The sequence below is a fragment of the Zingiber officinale genome, chromosome 5B, assembly GCF_018446385.1.
Source record: "Zingiber officinale cultivar Zhangliang chromosome 5B, Zo_v1.1, whole genome shotgun sequence".
NCBI classification, from domain to species: Eukaryota; Viridiplantae; Streptophyta; class Magnoliopsida; order Zingiberales; family Zingiberaceae; genus Zingiber; species Zingiber officinale.
Window position 1 is genome coordinate 49544503 of NC_055995.1, and position 27466 is coordinate 49571968.

General features: G+C 37.3%; 1 long non-coding RNA gene and 1 other non-coding gene across 4 annotated transcripts in view; one reads left to right on the forward strand and one right to left on the reverse strand.

Moving 5' to 3' along the window:
- Positions 1-989: 989 nt before the first annotated feature.
- The window catches only part of LOC121984395, a 33464-nt gene continuing 6987 nt past the window's right edge, over positions 990-27466 (reverse strand). For 2 of the 3 annotated variants that reach the window (XR_006112883.1, XR_006112884.1), the window contains exons 3-4: positions 19623-19738; positions 15625-16855 (exon numbers count right to left, since the gene is read on the reverse strand). This is a non-coding gene — a long non-coding RNA (uncharacterized LOC121984395). Of the gene's footprint in view, positions 1053-15624; positions 16856-19622; positions 19739-27466 lie in introns of those variants that run through there. The other variant, XR_006112885.1, reaches the window with a different exon arrangement.
- On the forward strand, positions 21538-21647 carry LOC121988084. Its single transcript, XR_006113844.1, has one exon. It is a non-coding gene; the product is annotated as a small nucleolar RNA R71 (small nucleolar RNA).

A 27466-nucleotide genomic window follows, 5' to 3' on the forward strand; every position in this document is an offset into this window, starting at 1 on the left:
CCCGAGTCAGATCTGGTGGAGTTACTGTCTCCTTTGCTCGGTTAGTACGTCTCCTAGCCATGCTTATCTTCATTAAACAACAACAAATTATTGTTATCCCTATTCGCCATCATAAGGTAATTACTATTCCTATCCTACCATCATGCATACCTATCCTAATTCAAAGTATAAGTAAACATGCAGAATATTAGAGCATTAAAAAAAAAAATTAAATTAACTAAATCAAAGAATAAGTAAACATGCAAAATATTAACACATTAACAAAATTAAATTAACTAAATCAATGAATAAGTAAACAAGCATAATATTAAGATATTAACAAAAATTAAATTAAACTAAATAAAAAAATAAGTAAACATGCAAAATATTAACATATTAACAAAAATTAAATTAACTAAATCAATGAATAAGTAAACAAGCATAATATTAAGACATTAACAAAAATTAAATTAAACTAAATCAAAGAATAAGTAAACATACAAAATATTAACATATTAATAAAAATTAAATTAGCTAAATCAATGAATAAGTAAACAAGCATAATATTAAGACATTAACAAAAATTAAATTAAACTAAATCAAAGAATAAGTAAACATGCAGAATATTAAAACATATAAAACAAAATTTTACATTAAGCATATAAAATCTTACTTGGAGCGGCAGGATAGAGGCTTGACATGTGTGTAGTGGAAAGGCTAACCTGGCTCTGATACCAAAGTGTAACACCCCGCCACTCCTGCTAAGGCGACGGGGGTTACTTGACGACTCTTGCATACTTAACACAGCGGAAGTCTTACTTAGAGAATTTAAAAACCCTTTTCTTACTTAAAAATCACAATAGACATAAAAGGTCCACATAGCATACTTATCATAAATTTTGAATCTTAATACCAAACACATACTTAAAGTCATGGAGTCATAAAGTAAAAACATCAACATGGCAAATTTCTTATTAAATGGAAGCAGGTCATTTCTTTTAGCCAGTCCACTACCGCACACATCCTTCAAGCCCTCCTGCTACTCCCCTAGTACATCCATTCCTTGCCTTTATCTGTGGTACAAGAAAGTAAGCTATGAGCACTCATGGCTCAGTAAGTTCCTTTCCTACTCACAAAAACCGTAAAGCATATATGATCACAAGTCATAAGGTATAAAGACAATTTCAACATATCAAGCAGCATATCATGGCATAACATACATAACATAAAGTATCATGGCATAATAATAAAGCATAAGCAAGGTAAAGTCCTAAACATATATCATGCAACATATGCAACATGTCTTTGAAAACTTATACAATACATACTTAAACATAATCTCAACATGATTGGGATCCCGGCTTGTACCACATACATAAATACGCGCGTCCTATGTAGGTCCAAGGTAGCAAGTCTTGAACCCTACAAGGCATACATACTAGGCCCGTTTCTTAGTCCATCGACCTAGGGGCACTTAGGAGCTCATCCCTAACGAGGCTCGTTTCTTAGTCCATCGACCCCGGGGCGCTTATGGAGCTCACCCTTGGTACAAGCCATACATAAAGTAAAGTAGCATGTCATACATATCGTAGTTCTTATTCTTACATGCATATCATGTTTCTTGACATATCATAAAACATGTATTTTTTTTGGCACACAGCACATGCATGAATCATAGCATACATCATGAACATATCACTTAGCATATCATAAAGCATGCATATTTGGGCAAACAGCACATGCATGAAACATAAGCTTGCATAATGAACATATCATTTTTATCATATACTAAAGTACGCATGATTGAGCACATAGCACATACGTGGATCATAAGCATACATAAAGGAGCATATCACTTATCATAAAAAGACATAACCATTCATGGAATCGTTAAATACCATCTCATAATTCATTCATAGCATGTGAGGTACTTCTAGGTCACTAAACTTATATGGCCGAAAGTCATGAATAGAGGCATGATCTCTAAACAACATACAAATATAAAAATTTCATGATATCTTCACATACTAGCATATGAAAGGTCATAAGCATGTTAACCTAAATTTTTAAGCTCTCCTAGGTTTCTATTTCTTCATGGCCGAAACCTTACATGTAGAGCAAACAAGTTCTAAGACCGTTAGGCCGGCTAGGAGGGGGTTGTTGGATATCCTGCTGACACAAAAAGGAAAACAAACCCTCCTCGAACTCTTTAGGCTAACACTTGCATAATTAAGTTAAGCAGATAAATTAAAAGCATAAAGAAAAGCGAGGCACAAAAGATTTACTTGGTTACAACCAATGTGGTTGTTAATCCAAGGAAGATTAAGCTCAATAAAACTCCTTCGGGCGGAGAAGCCTCGTACAGCGTTGAAGTACAAAAAACAGAAGCTTAGACTAAAAGAGAGTGTGCAAGCACTGGATTTACAATCAGTGAGTTCTGTTTAAGCTTCTGGACCAAGGCTATATTTATAGCCTTGGTCGGGGCGCCTGGATGGGTTCCGGGCGCCCTGGGGGGGATAAAATTTATCCCCCAACGGTTGGATCGAGTCAAAGCTCGATCCTGTGAAAAAGTCCCTTCCGGGCGCCCCGGATGGTTCCGGGCGCCCCGGACAGCTCCGGGCGCCCCGGATAGTTCCGGGCGCCCCGGATAGTTCCGGGCGCCCCGGATAGTTCCGGGCGCCCCGGAGCCAAAAGTCAACCCAGTTGACTTTTGGTCTGTGCTCTCTTCTCTGGTTCAGCTCGCCTCTGGTCCGGCTCCGCTTGCTTGGGTGATCTCTGACATCCGGAATAGGGCTCACCCGAACCCATCTTCCGGTCTTCTCGAGCGTGCTTCCCTCCGGCTTCTCGTCCCTCGGAATTACCGCGTGTCCCTTCTCGTCCACCAGCGTACTCATCCGCAGACTTCGTCCCTCGGTCGTACCTCGTGCCGACCTTCGCGCTAGCTGCGTCTCTTGCTCCCCGAGCAATCTTCCGCTCCGGCTTTCATACCTCGGAACCACCGCGCGCACTTCCTTCTCGTCCGCCGGTGTACTCTTCCGCAGCACCTCGTCCTTCTCGCTAGCTGCGTCTTCCGCTCGAGTACCTGTGCTCCTAAACTCCTGCACACTTAGACACAAGGTTAGAAACAATGCAGGACCTAACTTAACTTGTTGATCACACCAAAACAACCTTGGGGTTCCAATAATCTCCCCCTTTTTGGTGTGATCAACCCAAGTTAAGCTAGGGTCAACAATAGATACGAAATTAAACAGTTTATTGCAATAATATGCAACATGATAGAAAAAATTAAATTTCAAACATTCCAAATTTTAATTTTCAATTTTTTCTACCTCCCCCTAGACTTATACTTTCCCTTCTCCCCCTTTGATCACAATCAAAATGGGGTACAAACGAAATCTAAGGGTTGACATTAAAAAAAAATTTTGAAACTATATTTCAATAATTTTCAGGGAAATATTTCTAAGTCAAGACAAATTTCTAAGTCATTCGATATCAAGATTAAGAAGTTTCTAAACAGAAAGCTTTATGCAAGAAAATTTCAGAGAATTAATAACATAAAGAGAAATTTTCTATGCATTTATTTATTTATATATTTTATGCTTTAATCAGAAGGTTTAAATTTCCATTTTAATTTATCAGAAATTCTTAAGTCACACTTTTTCAGATTTAACGCAAAAAATATTAAACATGCAACAATTTGTATCATGTTAATTTCTATTATTTTTTGAATTTCAAGTTCACAAAAATATTTCGATAGCATAGATTCTAACTTGATAAAATTTTTCGATGCTATAAAAAATTCTTTCGACAATGTGCAAAATTCGTTTGAAAGAATATTTTGTAATTTGCAAGAATTTTTTAATAAAAATTCTAATTTGCAGGAATTTATTAATAATAGATTTCTTAATCCGAAACACTTTTTCGATGACTCATTTTCTGAATTGCAAAACTCTTTCGAGAAAGTAATTTGTAATTCGAAAAAATATTCGAAGAAAGTTTTTGACATCATTTCTAATTTGCATAATTCTTTCGAAAAAATATTTTGCAATTTACAAAAGTTTTTCGACAAAATTTCTAACTTGCAAAATTCTTTTGTTAAGATATTTTGAAATTCGAAGAACTCTTTCGATAATATTTCAAATTTACAGGATAAGTTTGACAATTGATTTTCTAATATAAAAAACTCTTTCGATGATTCACAAAAATTTTCAGGCAATTCTTCGATTGAATCATTCAATTGATCAGAGGTTCGAGTCCATACCTGACTTACCTTGTCAGTAATTGATTCTCCCCCTATCGAGTTGCTTTCTTCCGAAGATTCTCCCCCTTCATCGATCTCGGGATGTACTTCGGTTGTTGTAGTACTTACCTCGATTTCGGACTCTTCTGTCGGTGGCTCGGTGTCTATTGAGGTGTCAGCTTCTGAAGGTTCTTCGTAGAGCTGCAAGAACTTTTCCCAAAGTTCTTTTGCGCTTTCATAATCTGCGACCTTTTTGAAATCTTCCTTTGGTATTACATTCAGAAGATAATATTTTGCTCGCCCATTTGCCATAGACTCCTCACGTTGCTTTTCGCTCCAGAGGCGTAGATCGAGTCTTTCTCCGTTCGTGTTCTTTGGTTCTTCATAACCAAATTTCATTATTAAAGAAATATCAGAATATGAGTTAAGGTATACCTCCATGTTTTGTTTCCAGATGGAAAACTCCCCCTCGAATGCAGGTGGGTAGTCGCTAGCTCCGGCCATCGTTTTGTTGCTTCAGACGGTGTTAGGCGTACTGCTCGATACCACTTGTAAGACCGTTGGGCCGGCTAGGAGGGGGTTGTTGGATATCCTGCTGACACAAAAAGGAAAACAAACCCTCCTCGAACTCTTTAGGCTAACACTTGCATAATTAAGTTAAGCAGATAAATTAAAAGCATAAAGAAAAGCGAGGCACAAAAGATTTACTTGGTTACAACCAATGTGGTTGTTAATCCAAGGAAAATTAAGCTCAATAAAACTCCTTCAGGCGGAGAAGCCTCGTACAGCGTTGAAGTGCAGAAAACAGAAGCTTAGACTAAAAGAGAGTGTGCAAGCACTGGATTTACAATCAGTGAGTTCTATTCTAGCTTCTGGACCAAGGCTATATTTATAGCCTTGGTCGGGGCGCCTGGATGGGTTCCGGGCGCCCTGGGGGGGATAAAATTTATCCCCCAACGGTTGGATCGAGTCAAAGCTCGATCCTGTGAAAAAGTCCCTTCCGGGCGCCCCGGATAGTTCCGGGCGCCCCGGAGCCAAAAGTCAACCCAGTTGACTTTTGGTCCGTGCTCTCTTCTCTGGTTCAGCTCGCCTCTGGTCGCTCCGGCTCCGCTTGCTTGGGTGATCTCTGACATCCGGAATAGGGCTCACCCGAACCCATCTTCCGGTCTTCTCGAGCGTGCTTCCCTCCGGCTTCTCGTCCCTCGGAATTACCGCGTGTCCCTTCTCGTCCACCAGCGTACTCATCCGCAGACTTCGTCCCTCGGTCGTACCCCGTGCCGACCTTCGCGCTAGCTGCGTCTCTTGCTCCCCGAGCAATCTTCCGCTCCGGCTTTCGTACCTCGGAACCACCGCGCGCACTTCCTTCTCGTCCGCCGGTGTACTCTTCCGCAGCACCTCGTCCCTCGGACGCACAGCGTGCCGTCCTTCTCGCTAGCTGCGTCTTCCGCTCGAGTACCTGTGCTCCTAAGCTCCTGCACACTTAGACACAAGGTTAGAAACAACGCAGGACTTAACTTAACTTGTTGATCACACCAAAACAACCTTGGGGTTCCAACACTAAGTAACATTCAAACATGTAAACCCTAAACTCATATCATATCATATTTCATAAGGAACCACTTAAGCATATTTAGTTTGGTTTCTAAGTTCCTTAAGCTCCCAAACCTATCATGGCCGAACCCTAACATGTCACCTTCTAGGTTACAAGTAGCATGGAAGCGTTGAACCTTAAGCCAATATCTTATACATTTCTCATGGGAAACAACATAAGCCTATTAGTTTCAAATTCCAAGCTTCCTAGACCCCTTAACTCAAGGTGGTCGAAAGTTACAACTCATGGAATTAGGTTTATAATGGCATAAGCGCATGGTAACCACAACTACATTTCATAGCATATATCACAAGGCATCATAAGCATATATAAGTTGGGTTCTAAGTTTTCTCTAGGCTTTTAAACTTGTAGTGGCCGAAATATATAAATCACAGAACTAGATTTTTAGTGACATAAGAGCATAGAAATCACAACTACATTTCATGGTACTTATCAAAAAAAAACATCATGAACATTTGTAAGTTGGTTTCACATTTTTCTCTAGGCCTTTGCACTATTATTGGCCGAACCCTAATAAACATGTACTACATTTCTAGTGGCATAACAGCATGGAACCATAACTATATATCATAGTACTTACCACAAGAAGCATCATGAACATATATAAATTACGTTCTAAGTTTTCCTAGTCCTTTAATTCCAAGGTGGCCGAAACATGTGAGTTAGGTTTTTACTTTTCATATGGCCTAAAAGCATGGAAAACCTTACACAATTTTCATGACATCATAACAAGGAGCAACATGAATAAATTTAGTTAAAAATCTACACCTACTAGCATTAAAACTTAGTGTGGCCGAAAGTTACATGTACTCAAAATTCTATGCAACAAACAACCATAAAAACATCCACTAGTTTCATATTATTTTATCAAGAAAGTCATGAGCTTCCTAGCCTTAGTTTAAATTTTCCTAGACTTCAAATCTCATCATAACCGAATCCTTATAAGCATGAAGTAGGATTTATAACTAACATACAATCATGGCATAAAACTACATACCTTGTCTTAGGAAAAATCTTAGCATGCTTAGCCCTAAATTTAAAACTCTCTTAAGCCTTTTCTTCTTACATGGCCGAATAGTCATGGGCATGAAAATGGAGTTTCAACAATATACGAGTAAGAGAAAAAGTTAACAACATCATTATCATAATTCAAGAATAAGGAACATGCTTAGTTTGAGTCTTAAACTTACCAAATCTTCTTGTTCATGCTTGGCCGAAAGTTTAAAGCTTATGGATCTAAGTTTTCATCATTTATTCTAGCATGGAAACCTTAGATTAACCTTTTACATAAAATACATACCACCAGAAAAATAGTAAGCATATCTAGTTACAATTTTCTTAAACTCTTCTTCTTCTTTTGGCCGAATTTTCTTAAGGCAAGTCCTAGGTTCTTAAGCGATCTAACTCCATGAAAAACCATGCAAACTATTGTACCACAGGTGAGGGGAAGCTTACCTAGAAATCACTTGTTAATCTTTAAGAAATGGTACCCTTGGTGAAGAGGAAGTAGGGAGCCTCTTCTTCTAGCACTCCTTTCGATTTCTCTTGCTTGGAAAGGCACACCTTGAAGGTTCCTTCTTGTAGTTTAGTTTTCTCTTAGGGAGAAACCTAAACTTGGCTTGTGGAGATGAGGGAGGAGGATGCTAGTCTCGGCAAGGGTGAGGGAGAAGGGAAAAAAATGAAATCCTTTAGTTCCTTTCCCTTTATGCTAAGTAGGTGGAAGTTACCAAAATGAACTTTGCTTCCCTTCCTTCTTAATTCATGCATGTGTTTTCTTAATGAGAATATGTCTTCATTCCTTTCCCTAAATTCATCTCTTTACTTCCCTCTTAAATCCCACGAAAATAGAGAAGGAAAGGGAGAAAGACAACTTGTCTTTTGCTACTTTTCTTTCTTAACCAAGAGGTAAACAAGGGAAGAAAGCCACTTGATTTTCCCTTTGTTCCTTCACTAAATTTTAACTTTACTTTCAACTACAATTCCCATCGTTTCCCTTTCACATATTATTCATTATCCTAGTGGTTAACATACATAAATTTTATTTCTATCCTTGGTGGGAGGTTCAAGGTTCAAACATTCACCTCTTCTTTTTATTTCTCTTATTTCTTCTTTTCTTTAATTCTTCTTCTTTTATATTCTAAGGCAAATAACACACATATACTTATCTTATAATTTCTTTTTTGTGGGTGTTACAGGGTGGGCTCCCACAGTCGCCTCTAGGTTTAGATAACCTAGCTCTAGGTTCAGATAACCTAGAAACAGCAAAATAAACAATTAATAGCTATATTCAGTATTTTATTTTTAGTGGCACTGTACAGGATTAGATATCCATTGGGTTGTGCTCCCATAGTCGGTCCCTAGGTTCAGATAACCTAGTAAATCCTACTAAATGCGGGACTTGCAAACCCGGATCTAGCTAGGGATGCGCGCACAGCAAGTACAGTTGTCGGGCCCAAACAGCAGCATGATTACTATTTTCACTTATTATGATAATGGCTTTCAAATTCGTAACCTAGTTATGTGAATATAGTTTAAGCTCAGTTTTAGCTCAGTTTTAGTTTCAGTTTCAGTTTAGTTCTCCTAGTTGATACCATGAGATAGCTCCATGCTTAGATTTTATTATGCATCTCATGTTTCAGTATTTATGCCATGTGACTTCAGTATGCCATGCTTTAACAAATTCAGTGCATGTTTTTAAATAGCATTTCTTTAAAAACATGTTTGCATCGTTGCATGTTTTAGTGAGGTAGTTGGTTTCTTACTAAGCTTTAAGCTTACATATTCTATTTTCCCTTATACTGCAGATAAAGGTAAAGGGAAGATGGTCTAACAGAGGAAGCTAGAAGGTTAATGCAGAGATGGTGTGTGTGGCAAGAACCTGGAATGAAGATCCTTAGGAAGTTTAGCAAATTAAGAACTTTTTTTTTTTCTTAAGACACTTTTATGCATTTCTAATGGTTTAAATGCTATGAATTAATAAACTTTGCACTATGTCGTGTTAGAATGCTAGTTAGTGGATATTAGAATGTTTTCCATGCATTGTATAATTGTTGTGTGAGGTTTTGGCACGAACTAGTGCTGAAATCAGAGTTTCAGTGCGAAATCAGAAACCCAGATCGATCTACGGATCGATCAGAACTGGGTTGTGCCACTGGATCGGTCAGCTGACCGATCCAGTCGCTAACAGAGAGTTAGCGTCTGTTATGGATCGGTCAGCCGGCCGATCCAGATGCGAACAGTGGGTATAGAAGCTCACTGATCGGTCAGCCGACCGATCAGTGAGCCACTGGATCGGTCTACTGACCGATCAGTGTACTCCTAGATCGGTCGGTAGACCGATCCAGCCGCATACAGAAGCCACAACCGATCAGTGTACTCCTGGATCGGTCGGTGGACCGATCCAGCCGCATACAAAAGCCATATAGCCACTGGATCGGTCAGGCGACCGATCCAGAGTTTTTCTCCGTGCCAATATCAAGCTGGATCGATCACTGGATCGATCCGACAGCCCAATCGATTCATGGATCGATTGAAATGTCTGATTACAGCTAGCAGGACATCCGAGAGGCATAAATTATCTTCCCTAGCATGTGTACAACTCCTAGGTACACCTAGAATATTAAGTTCAGATTTTACAGTAATCAGTTTAGTAAAATTTTAATCAATTCAGATTTCCGCAATAGTAATTTAGCACAGCATAATGTAGCGATCGGCCTCACAGCCTAGTCAGTAGAAGGCGGGTCGTTACAAGTATAGACCTCAAAAAGTATGAACTTGTATTCTTCAGCAGTTGAGACAATATCCAAGTTCCGTTTCTAATCAATATAATTTGGACCAGGAAGTTTGTTTTCTTTTAAAATAACAGCAAGAGGATTGAAAGCTATTTTGAAATCTTGAGAATCACAAAATAAAATATTTGGTCAAAATTTTAGATTTTAAAATAATATTAATTCCTCAAACAATATAATTTAAATTCACCAACACCTCAAAACATCGTGAATTTCGTATGTCACGATAGTGTGGACGTATACTAATTCAAACATTTGTAAGAGGAGGTTTTACCCATTTTATTATCTTGTCAACCTAGCTTTATGACAAATAAAATTAATAGTCGGTTCATCTTCGGTCACACAAATAATAGCAGTTACTCCGATAGGGAGGATACTATTAAATGCGCCTAAGTATATACCATTACTTGATACTTAGTGCATTAATTAGGATTGTGTCCCTTCAGATAGAGAAGATCACACATACCTAAATAATTTCCTAAAATCATCCAAAGAGGAAATTTGATCTAGTGATCCGCAAACAAACTCATCAGATATGGAGGAAGGCACTTAAAGCCAATGCGCAAGTTTGAATGCATCACTTACAAACTAGTAATGGAGACCGTGGAATTTATTTAATTAATCCCTCTCCTACATAGTTATTTAAATTGAGGAATTTTAACATGCACACACATCACAACACATAAAAACAGCATATAAAGGCAATAAATATGAAAATAAAATTTCCAACTATTATGGCCTCATCTATCACTGTCCTCCAATATGCTGCCAATGGATCAAGTCGTCGCGTCTATCTTGCTTCATTCTTCGCCGCGCCTCCGGTCCTCAAAATAGCACCACGCATAGCAAGGATACAAGCCGCAACAAAAAGAAATAAAAATTTATATTTTTCGATCCTATATTCCATAAAGGAATTTACATGTAATCTACATCAAACAGAATGTGAAAAATAATACAGCAATCGACCGTATTTAATTATTATAATCATGCACAAAATAAAACAACCTCGACATGCCCGAGGGTTCAAATCACACATAAACACAAAAAGCCATAATATTTAGACCTAGGATGCCTACAACCACAGAGTTAATCTTTCTAGCACATCTTACTATTATCCTACCTAAACTTATATATGCGCAGTGCATAATTTAACCGAAAACCAATCACACAGAGCCAGAAAACTTGCTCTGATACCACATGAAGGCGCTGGAATTCCGTTCTATTTCAATTTCCCCTGTACAAAAATTGTACAAGTACAGAACTTTTCCTAACAACCTGCATGTTCGATCAGACATGTGTTTGATCAATCAAGCAAGATCTTGACAGATCAAAGCACACCTTGATCGAAATACAAGATCGCTGGTCTCTTGTGTTGGTATTCAAAATTGATACAAAGAAAACTAAACTAACTACGCAACGGAATTAAAGAACTAGTTGTACCTTTCCTTTGTAGCTAAAGACCTCTTTATCTTCTGTTGTATTCCTCTCCTCTTCTTGGACATCGTGTGAGTGACGATCTATCTACCAAGCCAATAAACACTCTTCCTTTCTTTTCTCCAAACCGTCGGCCACCAAGGAATCTAAGCAAGAGGCACCGACCCCTAGCAAGGAAGAGGAGCCGCCGACCCTATCAAGGAAGACAAGTCGCCGGCCCTAGCAAGGAAGAGAAGTCGCCGACCCTAGCAAGGAAGACAAGCCGCCGGCCCTAGAAAGGAAGAGAAGTCGCCTGCCCTAGGAAGGTAAGGGAAGTCGCCGGCCCTAGGAAGGTAAGAGAAAACCGAACCCAAAAACTACATTGATGGGTGGATGCGAGGCTTTATATTGAGGCTACAACAAGGACCTAGAGGAGGAATTGGTTTAGGCCTTCTGATGGGCTTGGGCTTCTTGTATTCGGCCCGAACACTCAACTCAAGTCCTTCAATAATAACTCATACCACTAAAGGGTTATTATTAAACTACCACACCAATCCCATATTACAATATGGGCTCCTTCTTATCATAAGTGCGTTAATCTCCCTGTGTTTAAGATATCGTATGTCCGTTAATTAAATGAGTTACTGGCAACTCAATTAATTAACATCTGATTCTAAGAATAATACCACTTAACTTTATTATCATACCAGACTAAGTCCACCTGCAGAGTTTACATGATAATCCTTATTAGTTTCTCAAGGGGGCATCATCAGCCTAAATAATTAAGACACAGATTCCTTCTATAATCAACAACACACCATATAAATAGTATTATTTCCCAACTCATCGGACCTATTGATTTAACGAATAAATCTCACTCATTGATAAGTTAAAGAAATAAATACTAAGTATATGTGCTTGTTATTATATAGGGATTAAGAGGACGCATACCCATAATAACAAAGGTTCTGTTCTTTTATGTAGTCAGTACAAATCAAACAATCTCAAACGGTCCTGCTCAATACACACATAGTGTGCTAGTGTAATTTTATAGTCAAGATATATTAATACCAAATTACACTATAACTGTTTTAATGGTTTGTCTCAATTCATCTTGGTTGTGAGCTACTATTTATAATTTATAAGGAACCGATAACATGATCTTTTGTATAGCACCACACACCATGTTATCTACAATATAAATTAAATGGATAACTGCATTGACATATATATAAATATAAAATGCAAATATTTGACCAAAGTGATTCTCATTTCAAAATATTTCAAAACAGATATTCATACAAAAGCTAGACTTATAGTATACATCCCAACACCATCCTCATCGGCACTCCAAGATCATCGTCCGAAAGCTTCACTCGACATCAAGGATAAGTTTTTTTCCTTTCTTTAGGGTTCTTGAAATTCTTATGTATTTCAGCTCTTGGATTGTAGATTTTCAACTTATAGAGTAGATTTCTATTATTCTAGGACATATGGAGTAATTGTAATGTGTGGAATGTTGTAAACTCTATTAAATTGCCAATGTCCTTGTTTGATGATGCTTGTGTGGCACATGTTTTGCTTGATGAAATGCTAGCAAGTAGGCTTACCCTTTGGAGCATGAATTTATCTATCAAGGTTGCATTTCTCTATGCATAAATCTTATTTCTGAGTTAGATACATTGCTGTGTATCTATAATTGGGACTGGGCATGAACCTGAATTTTCATTTATTAGATGCATAAATTGTTCTCTTTTGAGTGTACATTCTAATATAGCTCGACATGACCTTAGGATACTTGTTTAACATTGAAAATCTAAGGTAACTATCCTTCTATATGGAATGTAAGCTCCTAAGGGAGAACGATTCTATGTATAGATAAGTCTATCACTTGACCTAATGGGATTCCTCTAATCATATGCTACACAAGTGGCCTACGTAATCTAGAAATGTACACCTAGGGGAGACCTTGTGACAAGAGGTAATTTGCTGAAAACCCGAACTCTCTAAGTTACTTTTTCACTTGATGGCATACTTGGTTACTGGCAGGGGGAAATACTCCAATCCACCATCATGGGATGGAATTCGGTAGTAGTTTAGACTGTCCTACAAACATACAAGTGGAGGACTAGAAAAGGATGAATTCATAGCACAACATCCACCATTACAATGAAACCCTCAACCTAGAACATTTTCTAAACTATGGACTTTCTCAGTTATCTTTCTTTACTTTTATTTTCACATCTTAGTTGAAAATCCAAAGTAACATTTATCGATTGTTGTCTAGCTAAATTCGAAGTGCAAAACCAATTAGCATTTAATATTCAGTCTTCTTGTGATCGACTTATAAATTTTATTACTTGAGAACAACCATGTATTTGTGGTCACACATCAAGTTTTTAGCATTATTGTCGAGGATTGAGTGCTTAAATCTAGTAAGTTTACATTAGAGTTTGTCTAGATAATTCTTTAATTCTTTTTTTTCTTATTCATTACCCTTTATTCTTGCACTTTCATTCTCTATTCCTTATTCTTTATGCCTTATTTCTCATCTTTGCATGACATTTCCTTTTCTGCATTTTCTTTCTTATTATTTTCCTTAATTTTGTTACTTATTTTCCATCTATTTCTCAAGCATTCCCTTTCTAGATATAGACTCCTTGAAGGTGAAGTTGATTTCTCTAATTCATAGCTTCAACCAAAATGCTAGCGTGAACTCTTAGATTATTTTTTGTGATATTTGTTTTGCTACAGGTCATGTGGAGAATACTTGTCCATCACTATTTGATCGTTCCTTATGGGGTTTCCATCCCAACTACAATAAGAGGCCGGAGCAAGGTTACTGTGAGGCTTGTAAAGTAATGGGTTATTCTATTGTAACTTATTTAAGGGGATAAATAATCTGATAAAATCATTAGAAGAACTTGAAAGAAAGTTCAATGAAATGACTTATTCAAATTCACTTTTTCAAATATCTAGCTAGAGGAACACCCAAAATTTTTTCAAAAATAATCAACAAGAAGGAAGGTAGAATTATTTTGGCCCGACAATGAAAGTTTAACCACTATCTCAAGAAGATAGATTGGAAAAGATGGCGGAATAAATTTTATCCAGTCAAGCTTAAATGCTTGTGGGTATGAAGAAAATGATTAAGAGCAATAATGTAGACTCATCTTACACTGAAAAGTCAACTCTACTCTCAACTTGGGAGTACCCTCAGAGGAGCATTACATAAACTTGTTATCACTTGTTATCTACACAATTATACCAAGGAAATCTTAGGAATTAGGGAAGGCATTGATTGGATGATCAATAATATAGGTTAGAATGATTTAATGAGTCTCTGATATCCAACCTACCCTAAAATTACTCTAGAATTTCTAAGCTCAATTGAGGCTTATTTTTCATCTAATAGTGATGATGAGGGGAAGGTCATCTTTCATCTATTTAATCATGATTATGAGTGGAACTTAATACATTTCAATACTTGCTTTGGTTTGTCAATTGAGGAATTTAAAAAATTTTATAGATCTTTTAAGGCCAATGACTTTTGGGAGGCAATTGAGGATTAGGATGTGTTATATGATCCCTCCCATGCCAAGGCTTCTTTCCTCCAAAACCCATTTTTTTGATACCTTCATCATGTTATAAGTAAGACTATCTTTAGTCATGGAAATAGTGATGGGGTGGTACAAAAAGTCAATCTTTATTGCTTTGGGGCCTTGTTGAATGAAATTGATTTTGATTCTGAGTACCATTTCATTAACCAACTTATGAAGACTAGTAAAGTGATGTGTGTCCACAAGCGCATGGTTGTTGTCAAGTAATAAAATTTATAAAAGTCAATTCCTCGAGGAGTTAGGATTAAATGTAAATTGGTTTTACATTTCGAATTTAGTTAGACAGCAATCGATAAATGTTGTTTTGGGTTTTAAACTAAGATGTGAAAAATAAAAGAAAAATAACTGAGGAAGTCCTTAGTTTAGAAAATATTCTAGGCCGAGAGTTTCATTGTAATAGTGAATGTTGTGCTATAAATATGCCTTTTCCTAATTCTCCACTTGTATGTTTGTAGGGCAATCTAAACTACTAATGAATACCACTCCGCAATGGTGTATTAGAGCACTTCCCCTACAAGTAACCAAGTATCCCATCAAGTGAAGAAGTAACTTAAAGAGTCCGTATTTTCAATAGAGTACCTCATGTCACAAGGCCTCCCCCGGGTGTACATCTCTAGATTACGTAGGTCACTTGCATAGCATATGATTAGGGAAAGTTCATTAGGTCAAGTGATAGACTTATCCATATATAGAATTATTCTCCCTTATGAGGTTACATTCCATATAGAAGGATAGTTACCTTAGATACTTAACGTTAAATAAATATCCTAAGACCATGCTGAGCTATATCGGAGTATACACTCAAAAGAGATAAAATTTTATGCATTTATTTAATGAAAATTTAGGTTCATGGGCAGTCCCAGATATAGACACACAGCAATATATTTAACTCAGAATTGAGATCTATACATATAGAAATGTAATCTAGATAGATAAATTCATGATCATAAGGGAAGCCTACTTGCGAGCATTTTATCAAACAGAACAAGTGTCATACAAGCATCATCAAATAAAGAAATTGGTAATTCACTAGAATTTACAACATTCATATATTACAATTACTTCCTACATCCTAGAACAACAAAAATCTACTCCATAATTGGAAGATCTACAATCCAAGAACTCAAATACATAAGAATTTCAAGAATTCTAAAGAAAGGGAAGAAAAACTTATCTTTGATGTTGAGTGAAGCCCTCGGATGAAGATCTTAGAGTGCCAATGAGGATTGAGTAGCAGGACGGCCTTAGATTGCCTAGATGACGCCTCTGAGTGCAAGGATTTGACCTAGATGGTCCCTTCTCACCTTGGATCTTCCTCCCCCCTTTTGTAAATGAGATAAGGTGCCCTTTAAATAGAGGTGGGGCACGGGATGGTCATGCCTCTAGGCATAGCTTGCTCACGCCTCTAGACATAGCCTAGTCGCGCCTGGCTATCAGGTCGTGCCATTTGGCACAGCTAGAGCCAACTTGGCTCTAGCTCTAGGCACCTGGTCGTGCCTTTTGGCATGGCCAGAGCAAAGCTTGCTCTCCTCATCCCTTCTTGGTCGTGCTATGTAGCACGGTCAAACCTTCGAACTTGCATTTTGGATGCATAACCGTGCCTAAAGGCATGGCTAGGTTCATTTCTACTTTGGAAGTTGGCATAGATAGGCTCTTGGCTGTGTCATTTGGCACAACCAATTCTTCAAAAAATAGATCAAGGCTATATTTTGGGCCAAGGCCATACCAAGTATGGCTTTCATTTCTACTTTGGAAGTTGGCATAAATAGGCTCTTGGCTGTGCCATTTGGCACAACCAATTCTTCAAAAATAGATCAAGGCTATATTTTGGGCTAAGGTCATGCCAAGTAGCATGGCTTAAACAAATTTTGCACAGGATTAGCTCTCTGGCCATGCCTCAAGGCACAACTTCCCCTTTGCTTGTACTATTTTCTTCTTTCTAGCCATGCCATTTGGCACGGCCATGTATTCATCGCTTCTTTGGCCATGCCATTTGGGTTCGGCCACCTTCTGAAGCTTCACCTAGCCGTGCCTTTAGGCATGGTCAGGTCCAATTTGGTTTTAAAATGGTTGTTGCTTAGTTCCTTTGACTTGGGCACTCATTCCTTTACTTTTCTCTCCACGGGGAAACATGGGTAGGTTAGAGTCTTCTCAAGTTGTCTTCTTTTGCTTATTATGAATCCTTTACCACTCCAATTTGCTCCTAAAAATGAAAACAAACACTGAGCAGACCTCTGGACACAAAATAGTAATTATGTAGAAATTAATATGATAAAGGGTGCAAAAGCATAGATCATAGGCAATGAATACTAAGGGATGTGTGTTAAACAATACAATATATATATATATATATATATATATATATATATATATATATATATATATAGTTTACGCACATCACAGATTTAAACCTTTATTTGTTCTCAAGCAAACTCTATAATATAGATTCATGAGCTAAAAACGTCTAACATTAGTGATTTTATTCAATTCTATCAAGCTAGCCAAACTAATAACCATAATCAAGAATGATCTACAATAAAGTCTTTGATTGTTATCAAGCAAAATTCTATAGTCTAGAAACATGTGTAGGAGTAAGTATATCATAATCCCTGATGAGCCAATTTAACTCTATCAAATAATTTCAATAATGAGTATGATCATAAATGGATTTAATTATTCTATGAATGAGTTCTCCGTGCTCAGTGCAAATCGTGGCCTAAATTTCTCAAGTATTGATTCCTAGTCTTAGTCAAGTCATCATTGAACCATCTTTTCCTTTTATTCCTAGCAGCAAACACTGCTTACTTTCTATCCTAAATCTATCCAAGGTCTAAAGAATGTGCTAAATAATAACATAAATCTAGTGTTTGTTTCTCCAGTAATCTAACCCGGTCTCAAAGGGGCAAACAACTAGTTTCCACTCACGACCACAAAGTTTTTCGATCCCTTATTCCATATGCTTTTTTTTCAATTGCACATTTGTTATGATGCAATTAGTGGGATATTCTATTTTTCCAAATGAGCTTTAATGTTCAAGCATTAATCAAATAACCAAGATGTAGTTAAGAAATCACCATGGGAATTCAAGTACTCATCAAATCTAATGAATCATGACTATTTTCAGAACTTTCAACTATCAAAATAAGGCAAGGTGTAGAGATCCTCAAGCTAGACTAGAATCAAATCCTTTCAATCAAAAATAATGCTCACGTCCTGCTATTGATGATAGAGAATAATAGATCACCAAACATACTAGCACTCATAACCTATCAACATGAATATAACAATAAACATGCAAAAAAATTTTGCTATCGAACAAATGATATGTTCATTTTGTTTCACTGAAGATAGAAAAAATAATTCACTAAATATACTGGCACTAAGAAGTGTAACTCAGACCTCTAGATAATGATCATGCTAGAAGTTTACTCTTGGACAAGTCAGCAATAATAGTGTGGATTATGTAACTCAAAATGCCTCAAAATATGATAGAACACAATATAACTAGACTAAGAAAGCAAAATACGACTGTACTTAACCGCCCCCTCCCAATACTTGGACACTTCATTTTCCTCAATAAAACATAACTTACGGGGGTGGGTGAGGGAAAGGGGTGGGTGTAGATGGACCACCCGGAGGAGGTCTGCTCCTCGGTGGAGATCGTGGCCCAGGGAGATATATAGGGACTCTAGGAAGATGGCAAATATTTTCATAATACTGGTATAATGCGGCCACCTACTGACCCATGATATCCATGGAGTCCATAAATTCATTCATCCTCCCTTGGTAAGTGTAGTAATCTCCTACAAAATTGGATACCCTACAATAAAAATTATCCCTCTTCAGAAATTGGTCCTATACATATTGGAACTGATCATGAGTGAAGTCACAGTGGTCCTCCAACTTCTTATGAGAAATATCTTACTTCTCATGAAGAGAATCCAATGATGTATGAAAAGCAGAGAAATCAAAGCTAGAAGGTTCCACACTACCGTAAGTAAATAAATGTCTAGCCGGATCAGAAAATCCAATTGGCGGCGAGACTCTAGGTGAGGGTACACATGATGCTCTCTAAGGAATGCGAAGGAACTGTAAATTGGATCCTTAATAATCCAATTGTTGGGGTTTCGAATTGTTGTTCATTTAGGATTTGGTAAGACGACAAGGAACTCATTCCTTCTAGGAAATCTAAATCCATTTTCATCCCTACATATCATTTTCATTGCTAGGCATGTGTCTATATCTATTTTGATATTTCCATGAATAGCTTCTAGACTCGAGATGTCTAGTTCAAGTTTCCTAGCAATGGTCATAATGAACACACCAAACACAATTGTTCCTGAATTTGCCTTCCCTGCCCTCTACATAGTTTGCAAAAAATGGAACCCTCTATCAAATTCAACTTTGTGAATCATGGCCCATATAGAGTAAAGCTCTACTTTTCTTACCACTCCATCACTCTCAACCCTACCATAGATAGTCTTGCTCATAACACGATAAAGGTATCGAAAGATGGGGTTCTGCATATGGGAAGTTTTAGATCTAGATGGGTCATGGGGCTCACTTAAACCAGTGATTAAACTCCAAAAATAATTAACATTGTATCTATAATCAAACTTGTGAGGTACCCCCGTGGGTAATCCAAAATAATTATTAAATTCATAAAAAGTCCAAAGGTAATCATGATTCATTAACCTAAAACTAATTTATCCATCATGATCGTCATCGGAAGTGAAGTTACTCTAAAGAACTCAAAAATTCTAGAACAAGAAGTGGATAGGTCGGTTCACTAGTGTACATCATATCATTCCAATCTAAATTGCTAATCAACCATTCCACATCATCTAATATTCCCAAGCACTCCATGGTTGTCTTGTCCATATAATCTGTACAAACTAACTTATGGCTGAACAAGTTATCAAATCTAAATTTATGATCTTCATTTCTAAGAACAATGCCATTAGTTTTACCTTCATTTTGAGTAGGATGCTTCCCTTTTCCTTTTGCTGGTGCTTTCTCCTTCATGGGTGCTTTGCCTTTTCCTTTATCCTTCTTCGAATCATCCCCTCCGCTAGATCCACCCAACCTACAAATTTATTTCATGACATTAGACATTAAAATATATCCAAGATAGGAAGATTTATTCGCAATTCAAGAAATCAGATCTAGAGGAGAAAAGGCAAGAAGAAGAGAGAAAAGGATAGAGATCTAGATCTTGAGTGGAGAAAGGAAGAATTTATTTAAGATCTACTTTTATTTGAGAGAGAGAGGAAATTTTGAGAGTGAGGAGAGTAGATCTCGTGTAAGAAGAAGAGGATTTTGAGAAGGGAAGAAGTTTAGAGGAGGAAGAGAAATGAATAGTGGAAGAAGAAGGGAGTTTGGAAGAGCTTGGGAGGTGATATTGTGGTCGTCGTGCCCTAGGACACGGCCATGGTTGGGTTTATATCCCAGCCGTGAGATGATAAAACTCTTTATTTCTACCTTCACATCTTCAACTATGCCCAATAAATATTTACATCTTGAGTCTACTAATTGAAGTACAATAGTAGTAACCTTCAGATCACTTAAACCCAACTTCTTACAAATTTCAAAAATGGCATCAGACTGACACTAGCTCCCAATACACAAAAGGCTTTCTCAATCATAGTATCATTGATTTTGGATGGTATTGAAAAACTACCTGGATCTTGGAGCTTTAGGAGGCAAGGCGTTTAAAAGCAATGCACTAACCTCCTCAGTTAAGGTCATTGTCTTAAACCCATCCTTCTTTCTTTTATTTGAAATTATTTCTTTCATAAATTTGGCAAACTTGGGTATTTGATGCAGGGAGTCCAATAATGAATAATGGTATATTAATACAAATCTCTTTGATCTTTTCTATGAATTTCTCAAACTCTGCATCTTTTCTGTGCTCTGTGCATTCTTTAAGGGAATGGAACTGTTTGAAGTTTGATTATGGGTGAGAGTTCTCCAACCTCAATGGTAATCTCATCTTCCTTCTCATCACGCTATGTGGAGAAAAAGATGGCTCTTCACTATAGTTAATTCCATCTTCGCTTGTAGAGGTCACTTGGGGACTACCCAAGGTCCGTCCACTTCGTAGCTCAATTGCCTTGCAATGCTCCACAAGGTTTAGTTCAAGTTTACCAGGAAAATTTCCTTGAACTCTTGAGGAAGAAGAACTAGTTATTTAAGCAACTTGATTTTCAAGCATTTTGATATGTTTGTCCTGGTTGTCCATTCTTGCATTTATTTGCTTCTCTGAATTGTCTAGTCGTGTGTTTAATTTCTTGATATCAGACTTCATCTCTTTTTGGTTAGCTAGGATCTCCTCTAGTAGCTTTTCAATTCAGCTTAGTTGTGGATTTGATTATTGTCCAGATTGTGGCCCAAAGTCTTGATTGTTCTTATAGGAGAAGTTGGGATGATTTTTTCACCCTGAGTTGTAAATATTAGAGTAAGGATTGTTTTGCCTTTGATTGTAGTTACCAATGGGGTCACATTGTTCGACTTGAGATATTTGCATATTGATATCTCCAAAAGGACAAGAAGCTTTTGTGTGTTCTGAGGCTCCACATACTTCACAAGCTATAGAAATTACATTTATAGGGTGTGTATTCATATTCTTAAATTGCTTTGATAGCGAATCAAGATTTGTAGTGATTAAGTCAAGGGTATCCACATTGTATTTTTTTTTTTTTGTATTTTAAATGCTCTTGAACTTCTCTCTGAAGCTCATTGGTAATGGTTTTGTGCCACACTCTCAATGATGTCTTCTGCTTCATCTAGGCCCTTGTTCATTAATGCACCGCTAGCAGAATCTAGGAAAACCTTTGTTTGATAGTTAATCCCGTTATAGAAAGTGTGAATCATCAACCATTTTTCAATCCATGATGTGGGCAGTCTCTCAGCATTCCCTTAAATCTATCCCAAGCTTCATAGAGAGATTCAGAATCTGTTTGCTTGAAGCTTGTAATAAGATTATGGATGTGTGTTGTCTTACTTAGCGGAAAGAATTTATTCAAGAAGACTTGTTCACATTGGGCCCAAGAAGTAATACTATTCAGAGGTAAGGAATTTAGCCAGGTTTTTGCTCTGTCCCTCAAAGAAAATCCAAATAATAATAATTTGATCGCTTTCAGAAGAACTCCATTAATATGCATTGTGCTACATAATTTGTTGAAGTTATCAAGATGATGATTTGGATCCTCTATCGGACCATGATGTGCGTAGATTATATACACTTACTTAGCATGTTTTGGCGCACATTCACATATTTTACGCATGCTTTGTCTATGCACTTTCATACTCTTTGTCTTACTTTCAGCATAATTACTCTTCTTTGTTCAGAGGAGGACCATGAAATGGGTGTGTGGATCCACACGGTCGTGTCACCCGAACGTGACCAGAACATGATCATGTGGATCTACACGACCCAAGCAACACTTCCACCTGGTCGTGCAACATTTTCATAGAAGAGGTAAACCCAAGCCATGTGTGCCACATGGCTGTGCAAGGTTTCTAGAGGCCAAGATTGGCTAGGCTGTGTGAGTCACACGGTTGTGTGAGCCAGCAAGAGACAAACTACAGGGACGTGTGAGGGCCACACGTCCGTGTGACCCTGGACGAGAGCAAAATGTTTGAGGCCGTGTGCGCCACACAGCCGTGGTATGGGCACCATAGGCACGGGCCGTGTCGTGCCCATGCCCTGTCCTATATAAGAGGGTTCTTCCGCTTTTGAAAGAGGAGGAAGACTCTCCCTTTGGGGAGATCAAGTTTGGGGTTGATCTTCACCTTCTCCAACCTTGATCCAGCGTTTCAAAGCTATTTTCATCTCCGATTCAACTCTAGAAGCTAAGGATTGGTTCTGAAGATCACTCATCATTGCTAGATAAGCATTTCTATTCTCTTCTCTTGATTGGGATTGAAATGTTTGTGATCTCTTTGTCTTCGGATCTCTATCTTTATATTATGGAGTAGATTCATTGTTCTAGGACTCAGGGAGTATTTATGGTGTGATTTGATGTAAGAATCTCATGGATATATCATTTTCCTATCTAGATGATGTTGATGTGTTTTGTATCTATTTGATCTTGTATGGATTCTTGTGTTTGGACCTAATTACCATGTTTGATTGGATGTTTGTGATGCTTGTGGATCTCATACAGGGATTCCCTAGATCGTATGATCGAGGGGCGTCAGTGACAAGCTGCCCCTCTAACGGACGTCTAAGGAGTTACCTTGAGTGGTGAAGCTAGTCTCTACAAGGAGGTGGGATAGTTGAATACGCTTAGTTCCTGCACCTTTATGTAGATTGAATGGTGATGTATTTCTGTGTTGTATGACCGAGGGACATTGGTGATAGACTATCCCACTAACGGATTTTATAGTGATCATAATTATTTAATTGATAGAGGTGTAGATCAAAGTCCCTTACCGGTTGTCTTCTGCAGGAGAAAACTTGCAACTTCCTACAAAAGCATATCAATTGAGGATATGAACTGGAGAACCATGATATATTAATGAATATCACAATGAAACTAAATTCCTAGAATACTCACAAAACCAAATACTTCATTCCCTTTCCTATTTTTATTTCTAGTTGCTTAGTTGGTATATTTCCTTATCTTATTAATTGTTTAGCTAATTCTACATGAGACATCTCTGGTATTTGTAACCAATCCCTGTGGGATCGATAATCTTTTATTACTGACGACGAAATCATGCATTTGCGGTTGTGTAACAGACCACCGCCGTACTGATGTTGCTGAACCATGGAAAAAAAAGTCAGCTTCAATTCAAAGTGATTGGTTTGAACTGTGGGTCTAGAAATACTAAATCTTGGCCTCGTGCATATGGCGCAGCATAATCTTTCAAAGGTTTTTTCGTCATGATTCTTTGTTCTTGCTCTTACTAGTTCTTCTGTAAATTAAGTCTTCGATAATATGTCCGGTCAATCTCAGGATCAACGGGCAAAATATCTATAGTAATTCTTTGCATATACAGGCAAGAGGTAGACTAGAATTTGTACTTTTAAAATTTTTAAGAAAGCAAATTATAGAATTAAAAATACAGTAATGAAAAGATAAAGAGTAAGGAATAAAGAACTAAAGAATTAAAGAATTAAAGAATTGTCTAGACAAGCTTTAATGTAAACTAATTAGATTCAAACACTCAATCCCCAATAGCGACACCAAAAACTTAATGTGTGACTGTAAGCGCATGGTTGTCGTCATGTAATAAAATTTATAAAATTCCATCCCACAAGGACTAAGGATTAAATGTAAATTGGTTTTACACTTCGAATTTAGCTATACAGAAATTGATAATTGTTGTTTTGGGTTTTAAACTAAGATGTGAAAAATAAAAGAAAGATAACTGAGGAAGTCCTTAGATCAAAAAATATTCTAGGTCGAGGGTTTCATTGTAATAGTAAATGTTGTGCTATGAATATGCCTTTTCCTAATTCTCCACTTATATGTTTATAGGACAGTCTAAACTACTATAGAATATCACCCTGTGATGATGTATCGAAATACTTCCCTTGCTAGTAACCAAGTATGCCATCAAGTGAAGAAGTAACTTAGAGAGTCCGGATTTTCAGTAGAGTACCTCCTGTCACAAGGCCTCCCCAAGTGTACGTCTTTAGATTACGTAGGTCACTTACGTAGCATATGATTAGAAAAAATCCATTAGGTTAAGTGATAAACATATCCATATATAGAATTATTCTCCCTTAGAAGGTTATGTTCCATATAAAATGATAGTTACCTTAGATACTCAATGTTAAACAAGTATCCTAAGGCCATGCTGAACTATATCGGAGCGTACACTCAAAAGAGACAACAATTTATGCATCTATCTAATGAAAATTCAGGTTCATACCCAGTCCCAGATATAAATAGACGGTAATGTATTTAACTCAGAATTAAGATCTATGCATACAGAAATGTAATCTAGATAGATAAATTCATGATCATAAGGGAAGCCTACTTGCTAACATTTTATCAAATAGAGCAAGTGCCATATAAGCATCATCAAAAAAGGAAATTGGAAATTCAATAGAATTTACAACATATACACATTACAATTACTTCCTACGTCTTAGAATAATAGAAATCTACTCCATAATTGGAAGATCTACAATCCAAGAACTCAAATACATAATAATTTCAAGAACCCTAAAGAAAGTGAAGAAAAACTTATCCTTGATGTCGAGTGAAGCCCTTAGATGAAGATATTGGAGTGTCGATGAGAATAGAGCAGCAGAACGACCTCAGATTGCCTAGATGACATCTCCGAGTGCAAGGATTTGACCTAGATGGTCCCTTCTCACCTTGGATCTTCCTCCCCCTTTTGCAAAGGAGATAAGGTGCCCTTTAAATAGAGATGAGGCACGACCTTGTCGTGCCTGGCTATATGGATGTGTCATTTGGCACGGCTAAAGCCAATTTGGCTCTAGCTCTAGGCACCTGGTCATGCCTTTTGGCATGGAAAGAATCCTTCTTGGTCATGCTATTTAGCACAGTCAGACCTTTGAACCTCTGTTTTGGATGCATAGTCATGCCTAAAGGCATAGCTAGGTTCATTTCTGCTCCGGAAGTTAGCGTAGACAGGCTCTTGGCCATGCCATTTGGCACGGCTAGTTCTTCAAAACTGGAGCAAGGCTAGAGTTTGGTCCAAGGTCGTGCCAAATAGCATGACTTAAGCAAATTCTACACGGGATGAACTCTCTAGCTATGCCTCAAGACACGACTTCCCCTTTTCTTGTGCTTTTTTCTTCTTTCTAGCCGTGCCATTTGGCACGACTATGTCTTCATTACTTCCTTGGCCATGCCATTAGGGCTTGTAACACCCACGAAATGATAAGCTATACCTATGAGTATTTTTCCTTTAGAATAAAAGAAAAAAAAAGAGAAATGAAAATAGAAACCAAAATGAAATAAAAAGAAAGTGAGGTTAAGGTTTGAACCTTGAACCTCCCACAAATAATAGAGTTAAATTGGTATATGGTAACCACTAGAGTAATGAATAATAGATGAATAGAAAAGAATGGAAATTGTAGTTAAAAGTAAGAGGATAGTTAGTAAAGGAGCAAGAGAAAACCAAGTAGCTTACCTCCTCTTCCTCTTGGTTAAGGAAAGAAGCAAGCAAAAACCAAGTTGCCTTCCTTCCTTTTTTCCTCTAATTTCGTGGGAATTAAGAGAGGGAAGAGATAGAGGGGTTAAGGGGATGAATGAAGACATGTTTCATTTACATGAGGAATAAACAGGATTGAGAGAAGAAAAGGGAAAGAAAAGTTGTTAATTCTTCCTCCTCCTTCTTCCTCCTCCTTCTTTCTCCTTCTTCCTTCTCCACCGAGACATAGAGCTCTCTCTCCCTCATTTCTAAAATCTAAGCTAAGGTTTTCTCTCCAAGAAAACTAATTCCTAAGAAGGAGTCTCAAGGTTTACTCCTTACAAGAAAGAGAAAACAAAAGAGAGAACTAGGAAGAGAAGCTCCTTCTTCCTCCTCACAAGGGTACCATTTTCCCTAGGAACAATAAGCGAAAGGATGTAAGTATCCCATCACCTGTGGTACAAGTTGTTTATGTTTTCCATAAGATTAGAATGCTTGAAACCTAGGATCACAAGGTTAAACTTTCGGCCAAGTGTAGATGAAAGATCTAGGAAAGCTTAAGACCTAAACTAACAATGATCACTATGTCCCTATGATATGTATGCTATGATAGGAGATTGGTTGGGTGTTCTTATGCTTGTATGTTGCTTAAAACTTAATTTCATGCTCCTAAGGGGTTCGGCCAAGACATGAATAAAAGGTTTAGGGAAGTTCAAGACCTAAATAAACATGTTCATTATGTTCTTATGATAAGTACCCTAGTATAGGGAGCTAGTTAATGTTCTTATGTTGTATGCTTACTTAAAACCTAGATCTATAATTTTGAACTTTCGGCCAAGTGTAGATGAAAGACCTAGGAAAGCTTAAGACCTAAACTAACTATGTTCACTATGCCCTTATGATATGTATGTTATGATAAGAGATTGGTTTGGTGTTCTTATGCTTATATGTTGCTTAAAACCTAAATACATGCTTATGAAGTGTTCGGCCAAGACTTGAAATAATGGATTAGGAGAGGTTAAAATTTAGGTTATCATGCTCATGACCTTCTTTATGAAATGGTATGAAAGATTCTAAGTGTTTGCATGCTTGTATGTGTTGGAACCTAGTGGTATTACACTATAGGGTTTCGGTCATGATGTGAATGAAAGACCTAGGAGAGCTTAAAACTTAGTCTAACATGTTCATGACTCTCCTTAGGATATGATATAAAGCTAACTTAGGGTTATCATGTTTTGATGTTGCTTGAAATCTAGACACATGTTTCTTTATGTTTCGGCCATGAACAAATTTTAAGGGTCTAAGGAAGCTTTAAACTAAAACTAGCATGCTCACAAATCTTCTTATGATATGATATGAATTTAGCTAGATATTTATACTTGCATGTTGTTTAGAGCTTGGTTTCCTCTTCATGAAGGTTTCGGCCATGAACAAATTTTAGAGTTCAAGGAAGCTAAAAATTTAACCTAGCATACTTATGAATCTCCTTATGGTATGATATGAATTTAGCTAGATATTTATGCTTGCATGTTGTTTAGAGCTTGGTTTCCTCTTCATGAAGGTTTCAGCCATGAACAAATTTTAGGGTTCAAGGAAGCTAAAAATCTAACCTAGCATGCTCATGAATCTCCTTATGATATGATATGAATTTAGCTAGATATTTATGCTTGTATGTGTTAGAGCTTGATTTTTTTTC